We start from the raw sequence: 14,933 nt of genomic DNA, 5'->3' as shown, positions 1-14,933 counted from the left end.
TCGCCGTTTAGCCAGTCGTTCGGCACGCTGTTTGTTTCCTGGGTGATTCGTTTCCTCTTCACCTCTATCCGATGTCGATTCCAGGCCTCCTCCTGCCTATCAGAATTGTCGCCGTCCATACTGCCGCCATAACTGTGCTTGTGGCGCACGCGAGCTCTCTTTTTCAACCCTCCGACATATTATCAGGCATGCGACGCAGCTAGCGAAGTGAGCGGAGACGAGCGCAACGAGGAGGAACGTGGTGTGACGTCATACCAAACGGCAGCAGTGGAAAGGCGCGGCGCTGCGCAGCGGCGGAACACCTGTGGCTTGGTGCTACTAGTGACGCATGCACAGTAGTGACTAAGGAGCGAGATAGAGAGAAATATCCGCGGCGAGGTGCGCGTTGTGACGTCATGTGCCAACTCGGAGCACTGCCACAGCGAAATCGCAAGTTCGTGGCCAATAAAGCTTCCGCTTTAAAATACTGACGAGTCATTCCAATCTTTTATGGTGGATGACCAGCGAAGCTGTTTAGCACGCGACACAGAGGTGACCATGAATATTGAACAGAGGTACGAACATATTTATATTCTCAATCTGTGGTCATATATAAGTACGCACACTCAAGCGATATAAGTACGCACACTCATTCGCGTATCACTTCTATTGTTACTTGTGTTCGTCAAGTAAGACAATGAATGGCTCATAGCCCCTTAAGCGATGACTCATACACCCGTAAGCGTGGCCTCCTCATTACGACGACAGAAGTGAAATTCTATGCCGGAATGATGAGCGGCAACGCAGCCAGCTGTTGAAGAAGACGACGAAAACGAACGCGCGAGCAGTGGCACTAGCGCGTTTGCGGGTTCGCGTCGAGAATTTTTTAACAATCCTGTTTGAAAAGTTGTATAACACATTTTTTTTCAGAAACACCTATTCTTACACTTTTGCTTGGGACTTACTTGGGTCCCACGTGTGACAAGGGTAGTTCGAGGGCACGTTACAGGCCCCCTAGTCCACAAGGGTATGTGACATCGAGCTTGGACCCTTGCTGCACAATCACCATGATCTGCCCACCTGAAGATTTATTTTTTTGAACACCTCGGACGCATTTTTGTCCAGTTCCTAGCCATGGACAGGCTCGCAGTAAAAATACAGATGGTAATTTGACAGCGTCGTGCTACGCGAGCACGCAGTCTGAGCGAGAGCATAAGTTTCAAAATCTAGCTATTCAAACCGAAGCGCAGCACACGGCAAAGGCGAGTCATCCCTGTGACGGCACAGGAGTGTCATCATAGCGCCGCCATCGGTAGCGCACGAGGCCAATAGCTAAAATGTATCCCGTCACGTACAAAAGCACCTTCGCGACCTGCTCGGTGCATTTCTATGTCGAAGTCAATGACCTTAAATTCTTTGCCTTCCCTAGCGTACAAATTTCATTATTTAATGTAATCACTGCCCGGTCGATGCCATGCCCCTGCATTTCGACCTCTGGCACTGTGGACGTTCGCTTTGCACTTCCTTTGCAAAATTACGCAGGTCGGTAACGCCTTTAGCTATTGGCGTCGCGATCCGAGTTCCCTTTCCCTGCAGTACTCAATCACTCCGCCCATTATCATCACCAGCTGCCTCTTCTGCATTATATCCCACACGTGTTGCTTGGCTTTCGCTGCCACTTCCCTAATCGGCCTCCCCGGTAGCGCACTAATCTGGACATGCTCGTCTGCGCCTGACCTCTTCATAGACATCGGTTCTACTTTACGCATGTTTATATCCCAAACAACGAGTCGAACGTGTTATTCCTCCTCGCTGCCGAAAGCTGCACCTGAGGCAGCAGTGCCCTCCCCCCTTATCTCATCTATTCCATTTGTTTTATTCCGCGGCCGGCGCGTCAGTGATAGCTGTTACAATGCTACAACAGGCAAAGTGCGGCGTCCCCACGCGGCGCTGATAGTCTTGTGTTTAGTTGTGCCACGTCTGGCAACAGCGGCAAGAGGCCGCGAGAGAGAATGAAGGCAGCTCGCTATGGATGGATGGCTCGCCATGTTCCTTGTTCACGCGAGGGCCTAATGGCCTACTTCTTTTTCCGGTAGTTACCGACTACCCCCGGCCAACATTACATTTATCTATAGCCCATTCCTGACTAGCACTGATGTGTCCGCCACTGCTTTCCGGTGTGATGGTTTCAGCTTCTTTACGTGTTGTCGCTTCGGAGCCAGCTCCGTTCGCGATCCTTGCATCGAAGCTTGCTTGCTTGGTGGAATGGTGGTCCTCCGCTTTATTTCTAGGTTGGCTAGCTTATCCTCTACAACGTTCCTTTGCTTCTGCTCGATTTGTTGTTAATTTTCTAGCTTCTCAACCCGCTTAGCTAGCTTATTTCTCTCCACAAGGACAGAAAAAAGCTGCCACGTTGCCATCGCGCACTGACTCCAACCACTTTTCTTGTAACGCGAACGAACGCTTGCACTCACAAAACCACAGCCTGAGTTTCTCCTAATCAAATTGTACTAACAAGGCGTCGTGGACAAGTAACCTTACTTATAGAAAAATATACAATTATCCGTTACCAAAATATATCTAACCCAAAAGGCCAAGAAACTGAGCAGCATGAAAAACGTTAAGTATAAATTGCTAGTTTAACCTTACAGTTCTAACAAAGAAATGATGGAAAATGAAAGTAAAGAACACGTCGCCTTGGCACGTCTTTTTGCTGAACTGAGAAGACACTTCTAATCAGCACGTCTGCTTCCTCTGGCGTCAAGAATCCGCGTTAAAACCCGCTGTCGTCATAATGACTTGCCAGTACACTCAGTGCCTCGAGCTTCCCGCGGTCATCCTGCCACCTCCACTTCCCGCCAAATGACTTGTTTACGCCATTGGTGAAACTTTCCGGTTTTAAGCTGCCGAAAATGGATTACCACATAGCCAAATTATTTACAGTACTAACTTATGTTTTATTGCCCACGTTCCAGGACACAAACAAAGCACGTGTAGCACTGCGGGCACGTTCCTTGGTCAGCTTCAGTCGAACCCCAAGCCCAGGTCATGGGTGGTCTAAGGACGGCTACAGTTCCAAGTCTCCAAAAATATACATCCTACACGCGTGTAAAGTAACCAAGAAAGATGCCGACACACGAGTGGAATATTGCGCGTGTCCCGACAGAAGGTAGATTTCAGTGTTTAGTGGGGAGTGCGCAGATCAGACGGAATGAAGTCAAGTTTCTCATATGAGTGAGGTAGCTAAACAGCTTAGTCAGCCATGTAGTTGAAAAAATTTCTGACAAAGGTCCTGTGTTAAACTGCACCTAATTTATGACATTGCATGACTTATTGAGTTATGGAATTTATTGGCACATTGGTAGCGTTCTGTTCACTTGATCATGTGCTTCCCCACAAGCCATCTCTTGCCTTGTTGACTGCTCCCGTAAATTGTAGATCTCATTTCAAACAAAATATAATTGTTAACTACGATGGCTATCTTTTCCACAGGAAATGTCATCTGCAGACATTTCCTAATATATTGTTTCCTGTTCCTCCTTTTTGTTGGCACACAGATCCCGATATACTCCTAATGGTGTTGAAATGAATAGCAAATCTTAATGAGGAGAAAGTAACAATATTTAGTTCGTCGTGAACTGACAATACATACGTAACCTCTTGAAAATCTTGGCTAACAAGTCACTCCAGAGAAAGACTGGACAGTCTCAGCGCAGTATTTTTTATATCTAAAACGGTGCGTTTAAATGCTGCTTTATCTATGTCATGGCCTCATACCCGAGATCTATATAACGTTCTGTTCTGGCCTGAATTTCACGTTTTTAGCGAAAGCCAGCTGTTCCGACCGAGCTGAATTAGGCATGAGATTAATCAGTGTCATGGTTCTTAGAACGCAAGCACTGCTTCTGAGCACATGCTTTGAAGCTCAAATAATATAAGAAAAAAGTAATACCTACTGAGCTCACGGCATTTGTAAATGTCCTAGTGAAAAGCATGCAGAATATTCTTTAGGAGCGAATGCGAATTTTGTTAGCAATGAATTTGTTGCTCGTGCCTACTATTTTATGCATTTCCGTCACTTTCGCAAGTGGAAAATCAGGTGAGTTCTATTCGCAGTTAAAATAGATGCAGAGATTAATAACGAGCCATATATACGTGTAGTCAAGTGAACTAATCCTAAAGTTTGGCTGACGAAGGACACTTCCAGTCGGCATGTCAGTTCCCTGTGGCGTCTAGAAGCTGCGCGAGAACAGGATCCAACGCACCTGTTTAAATCTGTAAAGCAAAGCTTTACTGCAGTTGTTTTATTTAGTAATGTATTCATTTATTTTTACACTTGCAACCATCGAGCGCTTTGGAGAAGAAGGGGGCAGGTTGCAATACTACTGATCAAGAAAGCGTGCTGATGTAACAATATTAAACACTGCGGCTCAAACAAAACTACTCAAATGTCACAGTGGTTGTATGGAGCCTCACGCGTTAGGTTAAGAGCTACGTCAAAGAGAAGGTATATTAACACCAAAAATATATTATAATGTTTTCTGTAAACAGTGATCAGATGGCGCTAACGCGGCACTGCCCATTTAATACATATTGGCGGGTCACTTCAACGACGGTTCTTCGCGCATAATTGACATGACGTCATATGGTAGGGGGAAAAATTTATGGAAACAGGTGTACGTATCTTGGTTTTCTTTATCCTGAAAGGGTGGTCACGCTGACTGCATATATAGGCTGGTGATCCTAAGTAAATGCCCCTGCCTAGGGCAAGGCGATTAGGCTAAACGTCACATTGGTAAGCAGTATGTAAAAGTGTATATCGCATTGAAAGGTTTGGCAAGCCAAGCAGCCTTTACTTTCCGTCATACTATAAACAAACCAGTAATTATGAGTCACTTAGCGAGCAGCACGGTTGCAAACTTCTTCCAGGCGGTCAACAATACTTGGGTGTGTTAGTTCCATACAGAGCATGTGTACCCAACAAGGCCCCTAATTTTTGATAAAAATAAGCGTTTTTTACCTCTTGAGGTGCCAATTAAATTTCTGCGAATGAAGTTAAGAGTGACCAGTACTTTTAACGTGATTGCCTCTATGGGCCGATTCCAAGCTAGGTTTGATGAAAAGGTTGCACTTAGCTTAAGTGGTCTACAAATTGTGAGATCGCCGGCAGTCGTCTTATGGACAACATTTATTCCACGTGTGAAAGGATAGAACATCAGGGCGTTGTCATAATGAGGCACGCCTAGATCATGCAGGATCGCAAGACGTCAGCTTTTCTCATCACTGCTATGTGATAAACGCTACATTAGTAACGAGCATGCGCCCAATCATGTTTACGTTCGTGTTGTGCAACGTGTCACCTACCACAATGTACAGGCACTATAAATGTGAAAACGTTATTCTCGCGAAACATTTATATTAATGCACAAGAGCTCTTGTAAGCAATACCAAAATAGAAAAGCCAAGTCAGGCGGATGCACAGTGTGAGATGTCTACGCCACAGCGGAGGGCTCCGGACTACTGGAATTCATTAGAGCGCATTCCACAACCGGTACGCGAGCGTGTTGTGCTCCATCGCCATCAAAATCCGCCCGATCAGGCCCGGTTGAACCAGCGAGCTCATTTTCACTAGCGCATCGCTATAGCTACTATGCTATCGTGACAGATAAGGTTGCGGTTGGATGCAAAAATACTGTTTTGCTAAGAGATTCATTAGCGACGGACGCAGGTAAACGGGCCGCGGTCAGAAGCGTTCTGCCAAAGACAGCAACCACGAGCTCACGCCGGTGGCGATGCTGCTGAGGCGCAGGCTACTCTTCGTCATAATTGCCCTCTGCAGAAAATGGCGCCATCTTGGCGGATTAAAGCGAAGAGACTACTATTGGGTCGTAGTACAGTTTTATAGGAGAGACGTAGACAAGTTCGCGGCTGTGATGGCGTAGGTCGTCGATGACGTGAGGGGCTTTACGATGCAATAGGCGGAGGATGTTTGCTCCAGGACGCTGTAGGGTCCAAGTTATTTTTCGACAAGCTTTGGGAAGAGGCCGGGTGTGGTAGCGGGTGCCCGAAGCCATGCGAGAAAGCCAGAAGAAAAAAGTTGGTGCAGCACGGTCGGGAACTTGACCGGATTGCTGCTGCCACTGACCCTCGGCGGAAAAACAGTGGGCAAGCTAGCGGCATTCGCCGGCATGTCGAGCATTTTCAGATAGCGCAGTACTTTCGGAAGCGTCAGGTTTGTATGAAAGAATGGTATCGAACGTATTCGATGGTTGTCGTCCGTATAGGAGTAGTGCGGGGGAAATCTAGTAGTTGCTTGGGTTGCAGTATTGTACTCATACGTTACGAAAGGGAGAAAGAAATTGGCCCCAATTTGAATAATCAGAGGCGACACCAAGAGCATATCGCCAGAAGCACGGCTGAAGCGCTCGGTCATGCCGCTAGTATGCGGATGCTACGCGGTACTGGCGCGGTAGACAATTCAGCATTCGTCGAGTAGTGCCTTCAAACGGCCGGCAAAAGAGGCGTGGCCTCTATCGCTCTGAGGTTCGCGAGAGCCACCGTGGCGAAGAAATAAATGTTTAAACAGAAACGGTGCAACGTCGCGGGTGTTGGCGGTCGGCAGAACGGCTGTTTCAGCGTTTCCCTGCCGAAGTGAATGGTAGCAATCCGTATATGTCAATACCAACACTATCAAAGCGTCGACTAAGGCAGGGAAGGGGTTGTGACGGGTAGATTTGTCCGGGAGGTAATTTTCAGCGTTGGCACTTAGCACAGGAGCGAATGGACTTTCGGACGTAGTTAGATATGCCGCGCCAATAAAATCGGAGGCGTAGTCAAGCGTGAGTTTTGAAGTGGCCGGCATGCGCGCATTGTGGGTCTGCTTGGAAAGCGCCGCCGATAAAGTCACGGAGATGGCGGGGTGTCACAAGAAGCCACTTGCTCCAGTCACAAAGGTAGATACGGCGATAAGGAAGGCGTTGCGAATGTAGAAGGGGGTAGTCCGGCAGGGAAGAGTGCGAGATGGTGAAGAGGTGCATGGATCAGAAATGATGCTGACGAGAGCACTGATCCAGGGATCCTTACGCTGCTCCGACGGCATGTTACGCAGTGCATGATATGTAATTATGGGGTGAAGAGCGGATAGGCCAGTGCAGTGAGCGGAGTCCGGTGAGCGAGAAAGGGCGTGGGCGTCCGTGTGTCTACGGCAGGAATGGTAGAGAACGCCGATGTCGTATTCCTGTCGGTTAAGGGCCCAGCAAGCAGAAAAAGTGAGAAAAAAGCATGCATAGAAAGGCAGGGAGATTAACCAGAGGCAGTTCTGGTTGCAGCAAGCAAGTGTGCAAGATAGGACATTGACGGTGGACAACCACCAAAGGGCTTGGTGGTCAGTGACGACATCGAAAGGGGGACCATACAGATATGAACGGAATTTCCAAAGGGCCCAAATAATGGCTGAATACTATTTCTCTGCAACCGAGTAATTAGCCTCGACCTTTTAGTGAGTTCGGCTCGCGTAGGCGGCGATATATTCATCGAACCCCGCTTTTCGTTGCGCGAGTATGGCGCCGAGTCCGATGCTGCTGGAATCGGTGGGGACCACGGTGGATGCTGCAGGATCGAAGTGGCGGAGGATAGAGGGCGAGGTTGGCAGGCGGCGTAATTTCGTGAAGGCTACCTCGCAAGCGGGCAACCAAGCGTCGCGAATTACAAGGTCTGTGAGGGGTACACTTATGGAGGCGAAATTTCAAATGAAATGATGCAAATACGAACATAAACCAAGAATTTTTTGTAGCTCCTTTAACCTCTTTGGATATGGAAAGTCGGCGACAGCGCGGAGTTTGGTGGACCCGGAAGGATGCCGTCTCGCGATAAAACATGGCCAAGAAAGGTGAGCTTTCAGGTGCCTAACAATTTTTTTTAATGTTAATTGAAGTCCCGCGTCAGTGAGGCATTTCAGAACGTACTCGAGAGGGCTTAGATGTGCAGGATATCCCCGGAAAAGACAATCATATCATCCAGGTAGCATAGACATGTGTTCCATTTGAGGCCGCGTAAAATATTGTCCATCATCCACTCAAAAGAGGCTGGAGCGTTACACAGGCTGAAAGACAATGCGATGAATTTGTATAATCCGTCAGCTCTTACAAATGCTGTCTTAGGTCGATCAGATGGTGCCAAATGGACTTGAAAGTATCCAGAACGTAAATCCAGCGAAGAAAAGAACTTTACTCGCTGCAAACAGTCGATGTTGTCGTCGATGCGTGGTAACGGGTGAACATCCTTGCGCGTTATCTTGTTCAGACGTCGGTAGTCGAAGCAGAACCGAATAGGGCCATGCTTTCTCTTAACGAGAAGGACTGGTGACGCCCAGGGTTGCACAAGGCGACGCTTGAGCATGTCGGCAACCTCGTCATCAATGACACGGCGCTCTGAGGCGGATACACCGTAAGGGAGTTGCCGTAGAGGTGCATGATCGCTGGTATCTATCTGGTGAAAAACGGTTTATGTGTGGCCAAAACCAGAAGCATGGCTGTCGAACGAATTGCGGAACTTCTGCAGGAGAGCGATAAGCTGGCTTCGTTAAGACGATGACGTTTGATCGTTGATGCAGCGGTGTAAACCGTCTATGACTGATCAAACGTGGGGTCACAAGTAAGTAAATGCGCTACAGTCCGCAAAAGTAGAAGCAGCGCCGAATATGCAAAATGTGTCGGTCGGTTGAACAAGGCCTACGCATTCACCATGAAATACAGGTAAAGGGTACACCGTGGGATTGTTGACGAGCATCTTCATGACGCCAGTGCGAAGCGTAAGGAGAGCAAAAGGCAGTGGAGAACATTTGCGGCGAATGAACACTTCAGAGGGCGTAAAGAGAACAGTACCACGAGAAATATTGGCGCATGACACAGGCACAAGCAGCAAAGAGCACGAAGGATCGACACTGTCTTCGGAAGCAAACAGTTAATCACTAGAAGGGCAGCTTTCGATAGTCTCAAGGTCGGGAAGTGCAGAAAGATCGAGTTCGGCCTGACAACGGTCAATAACAGCGTTATTATTTGCAAGGAAATCTCAGCCTAATATAATTTCACGGGAACACGAGGGCAGCACCATGAATTCGACGGTATGCGTAGTCCTTGAATGAAGACTCGAGCAGCATAGGCCAGCGAGAGGCGTAATATCTTGAGCGTTCAAGTTTCGAAGGGAGAAGTCGGAGAGAGGCGTCAAAAGCTTTCGTAGTATGCGACAGAGGTCAGTGGAAATTGTGGACGTGGCGGCTCCTGTATCTAAAAGTGCCAGGATGGCGATTCGTTCGACAGACACTTCAGTTACATTGGCTGGAGAGGGACGAAGACTTGGGCACTGCGACGTGGACACAGTTCGTGCCTCGGAGACTGCGGCTATCAGTTTTCTTGCTCGGTGTACACGGTACGGCGCCGCATCGGAGAAAGCGAGTGACGACGTGGAGCTGGCAAGCGGCGAGTAGACGAGGGTGAGCGATCAGGGGAAAAGGAAGAGGTAGGAAGGCTGGAAGGCAAAGAGGAAAACTGAGCGGGGAAACGCGGCATTCGCCAGATGTTCGGAAAAGGAAGCATGCAATGACCCCAGCGGCACGCCACCTGACCAGGCACCATCTGTTGATGCCACCAGATGGTGCCGCCACCATCTGGTCGGGTTACAGCGAGTGGACCTTTGCGTCACAACACAAAAATACTACTTTATTAGAAGTACCTTCAGGCGCCAGCCTTGCTTCTCTGGCTGCGGACGGCGCCTAACGGCGCGAAAGTGAGCACCGGTCAAGCAAACCTAACGTTTTAAAAGATCGCGTGCCTGGCATTCATTCGCACTGCTTTGTACAATCAACAAAAGTGCGCAAATTCTATTTCTTCACTTCATTGGCATACTCAAGACGTGGTAACCTTTGGGACAGCGCACATTTCGAGAATTTCTACCGAGCGCATCATGCTTAAATTAGAGGTCCCAAGCGCGCTGGCTAGATGCTTTCATTATCTTTTCTACAGTCTCTAGGTAGTACATGTTGCAATAAAATGAACACAGACGCAACTTGCCTAGTGAAATAATTCATGATAAAGTAAATTATATGCATGTTCCATGATTTAACCTGCAATCTCAGTAGTGTAGCCAACTTTACATTATTTTTCCCTATACCTATAGACTTTAGGTGTTTCTTAGGGAAATAGGTAAATTTGCCAAATACGGAGTAATTGTTAACTTAGACATCGAAATTATAGAAAGGCTGTTATGACGACTGTGTTTCAGTTTGTCACCGCAAGTTACCTTTGGATTACCATGTGAAATATACTTTTGTTCCTACTCCAGAGTAGTGAACGCCTGTCGCCAAATATACAACAGCTGCAGATGCACTGGGTCATCAACAACATACTGCTAGTGCTATTTTGTCTTTCATACCACTAGGTGTGTTTTCGATGTTTCTGAGCCCTATTGATGGTATACATATCGGTGACCGGCGAAACAAATGTATGTTGCAGCACCAAACAAAGCAGCACGGGGGAATCTGAATATCACGGGACACAGTTACCTAGCGCCTAGCCCACTGATGCGATTGTTCTGCTACACATGCGTCTTCGCACATGCATCCTAAAATTTTCCGGGAGCCACCCGAGGCAGAGCAAACTTGGACAGAGTTTGGCAAGTTTTGCTTTCGAGCAAAGATAAAAATAGCTAACGCAGCTGCGTGCTTCGCTGCAAACGACGTATAAGCGCATAAATGTGGCGGCGTTACGACAATGCAAGGCTTGCAAAAAAAATGCATACCATTCAGATTTCTGTAATGAAGCGACACACTCATCTGAAATGGTTCCATACTGTAGCAGAGGTCCGGTGCCCACTTCCTCACAATTCGAATAAAGTTCCCTCTAATCACGTCCCTTTGCTCTACTTGCAAAACAAGGTTGGCCAAGAATGATGTGTAATCGCGCAGACTTCTTCTACTGATATGTTAAGCAGGAGGCATACCTGCGAGCCTAACTCGCCACTGCATATTTATTACAGCTTAAGGTCAGTGCATTCGCTATTTTAACATTTTATAGTGAGCTTTGGTACCAACTAAAAATTTGTAGTTTATTTTCATAATACAAACATTCATCTATGCACAAATCCACACAATAAGAAACCGATTACCAGCAACGTTTTGCAAAATTGTAAGGAAGCACTCTCTGACTTTCCTTTGGTGCTGTAGCTTGACGACTGGCATTGAACCACTTGTTCAAGCTCATACAATAATATTTCAGCCATAATAAACAGTTGAGCTCGTAGAAAACGGTTTCTTTTAATTGCATTTGAATTCGCAGGAATAAAAAGTTGCAATACAGAAGACACGACGTCAGCGTTTGTAAAGATACTAAGGCTTGGAGTGGAAACCATGAATCTGGACCCGCTCCCATTGCCGGAAGTGTCCCTCGACGTTCCGACGTTGGGTGGCGTGAAATTGCAAGACGCTAGCCTCTCGGGACTCAGCAGCGCTCGGAGGACGGGAACAAATTACCTCAAGTCAGACAATCGCGGCCTCCAACTGCGCGTCGACGTCGGAACCGGCCGTCTCGCCATCAACTGTACCACGACGATTTCTGTCCTGCTCTTGTCTGTTCACGTGGACATATTCGTCAATGTGGACACTACCCGCATCACGCTTCTGATCAAGGAGTAAGTTTTTCCAAAGTAAAAATATTTTTGTGCGAAGGCTCCACTGAATTATTTTCGCTCTATCATCCAACGCGAACTCCGAAACTTGTGCGACTGCCGCGATTGCGGCACTGCCATATCCTAGTTTCTACAAGTGCCTAATGGCATGCCCCATAAGTGATTCTACTGCTTTACAGGATCTCAGTATTATGGCCAGTAACAATAACTTCATATACCAAAAGAGCTACGACCTTTGTTTTCAATTTTGCTTTCATTTGGGCTGCTTCTGTCTCACTTGTTTGATTTAAGAACGAGATGGGGGGGGGGGGGGGTTAACCGACGGCCCCGATTTTTATTAAGCAGATCGTGAGAAGCCAACAAACAAGGAGAGGAGGAGACAAACGAGAGGAAAGACAGGGAGGTTAGCCAATGTAATTACCGGCTGGCTACCCAGTGCTGGGGAAAAGGGTAAAGGGAATAAAAGGAGAAAGAAGAAGAGGAAAAAAATGGAAACCGGAAAATTCAAACAGTAACGCGAAACTACGCGCTACAACATTCAAAGGCGGTCGCACAATTCGCATCTCCTTAAAAACTTAAGCAAAGCCCTTAAGCCTTAAGACACCAAGGAAGATATAGGGGAAATTACTTGTACTTAATAATTGAATTCAAGAAATGAAAAATAATGTCAATTAAAGTAGACAAAAAAAAAACAACTTGCCGCAGGTGGGGAACGATCCCACGTCATCGCACCTTAACTAGTTTATAAGTGTTCAAAGCCACCAGTATACTTGCATCGTCTCACTTGATTTAACTGATGAGTTAAAATGTTGCCTCACAATAAACTGCAAGATTCAATTTAATTTTTGCCGCTTTGTTCACCTGGAACAAAGTTAATTATAATGATTGAACGAAATATACGGGACCCATGTTCTTATTCTCGAATAAATCGGTTCCTACCTTTAATACAGAAGGTGAAGATTTTTCTGAACACGTGGTAGAATTTTAATTATTCAGTTGATTACGTTACAGGGCTGGCAGCCCTTCGATTCATAACCGAGGAACGACTATGTCAAAAGCTACAATACTAGCTGGAGTAATGGAAAAATCTAGCTCACCAACCTTGATGTATTATTTCAAAATATTTGTACGTAGACTTAAACTGCACGCTGAAGATTATTCTTTACAAGAGATCAAGAGCTATCAGCCGTTTTACACTGATTATTTTAGGCCATTTACTCCTAGCCTTCGAGGTTTTTGATTTTAGAACTTTATCTTAGCCTACACTTATATATATGAGAAACATCGGAAAGAAACTCTAACCACGGATCTGTTTTATTAATTGATATACAATAAAACTGGGGAAGCCTGCCGAAAACCTGCTTGTGCATCACACTTCTCGGTTAGTTCCATAGCACGGGTCGAGAAACGCAGAATATGGCATTGTGAGGAAAAATAAACACAAGATATTATACGTAGGACAAAGTGGAACAGAGAGAAAAAAAGGGGCAGACTCTGCACACAGACCGCGCCACCACGAGTGAAGGAGCGTGCTGAGCAGCTGCAATGAACATGCTCCCATTCGAATAACCTACAAACACCCAGTCACGGAAGAATAACACCTGGACTACAAGACGTGCTAAAATACGGGTTGCGATAGTCCTCGTTCGTTGTCTACAAGCGTAGGCTTGAACGGAAGCACACGCTGGCTATCGTTGCAGGCGCACAAAAGGTCGGCCCATTTTATTCTTTTTTTTTATTTACAGATACTGTTGTCTCCATACGGGACAAACCAGGGGGTGAGTCAATGAAAAACCTCGAAGATACAAGAACTCGTTTGAATAAAAGGGTTGTTGATCACGCAAAAAAGCGAAACAGCTTTGCAGAATGCCGATCAAAGACAACTAATAAATACTAAGAGAACATCTATGTTTCACTTCTGCGAAAAATTGTTCCGTGGGTAGTCGTCTAACGGATCCATCAAGTTTGTTACACAGTTCGATTGTTGGTGGAAGGAATGAAAATTTAAAGCGGTTCAGTTGCGACCTAAGCGGGACAATGTTCATGGAACCAGTGCGCCTGGTGCTGGGAACAGAGCTGGTGACGAAAGATATACGCACAGAGACATGAACAGAAGAGCTTAAATTTCTGTGAAACATGATAAGACGGTCATATTCGCCGGACTGATCACCGGACTGACTCGCAAACCGACCAAGACCGTTGCAGGATTTCGGACGCAAGTGACGGCCACGGAGGAGACACTGGAAGCGCGCAGTAGGCAACACAGTGGCTAATTGTTTACGGCTAAGTTCGAAGCGCAAGCACTAGGCTTCTACCATCTCCGGGAAACTAACAAGGAAACCTGCGTAAACGGGCTAAAATATTTCCTGCGTGGTATCCTCAGGTGGCCTCGATCACAAGTATTGTGAGGAAATATGTTCATCGGTCCCTGACAGTTCCCGGTGTGCACTATAGGAGTGCTCAAACCGCCGCAACCTAAATCAGAAGCGATGAATTACGCCGCCGTCACCTGCCGACTAGTTCCGCCGCTGTGTCCGCGCCAGCGTCCTGTTACGCCGCCAGCTCCATCGCCACACACCACTGCAGCAGCCAGCCAGCCCACCCGTCGGCAGGGGAAACGTCCCCAAGAAGACAGGCACAGGGCGCACCTTAAACCACAGCCCACTGTTGCTTCTTTTCACCTCGACCAACCTTCCTTGCGGCGCACATCTGTGGTTGTTCACCGTATTGACACTCGTGACCGCGCTCCCCTGCGCCAGTGTCCTTACCGGGTATCACCGACCGAACGCCACGTTTTCAGCCACAACGCCAACGATATGTTGAAACGTGGCGTGGTTCAAGAATCTCACAGTCCCTGGGCTTCTGCGGTCGTGTGGTGCGTGAGAAGGATGGTTCGATCAGGTTTGGCTTCGATTACCGCCGACCAAACAAGATTACACGCAAGGTTGTATATCCGCTACCGCGTATTGAGGACGCCCTGGATGGCCTTCAAGGAGCCGAATATTTCTCGTCGCTGAATCTGCGCTCCGGCTACTGACAAGTGCCCATGGCTGAATCCGACCGCCCAAAAACGGCTTTTGTTACCCCTGACGGTTGATATGAATTTAATGTGATGTCTTTCAGCCTTTGCAACATGCCTGTTACTTTCGAGAAGATGATGGACTATATTCTCAGAGGATTCAAATGGCAGACCTGCGTGTGCTACTTAGATGATATAGTAGTATTTTCTGCAGCATTTTCCTCTCGCATCGCTCGCCTTGAATAAGTTCTAGAGT

Source organism: Dermacentor andersoni, chromosome 6, assembly GCF_023375885.2.
Source record: "Dermacentor andersoni chromosome 6, qqDerAnde1_hic_scaffold, whole genome shotgun sequence".
Lineage (NCBI taxonomy): Eukaryota > Metazoa > Arthropoda > Arachnida > Ixodida > Ixodidae > Dermacentor > Dermacentor andersoni.
The sequence above is the reverse complement of the archived record's forward strand: the minus strand, read 5'-3'. Positions refer to the sequence as shown.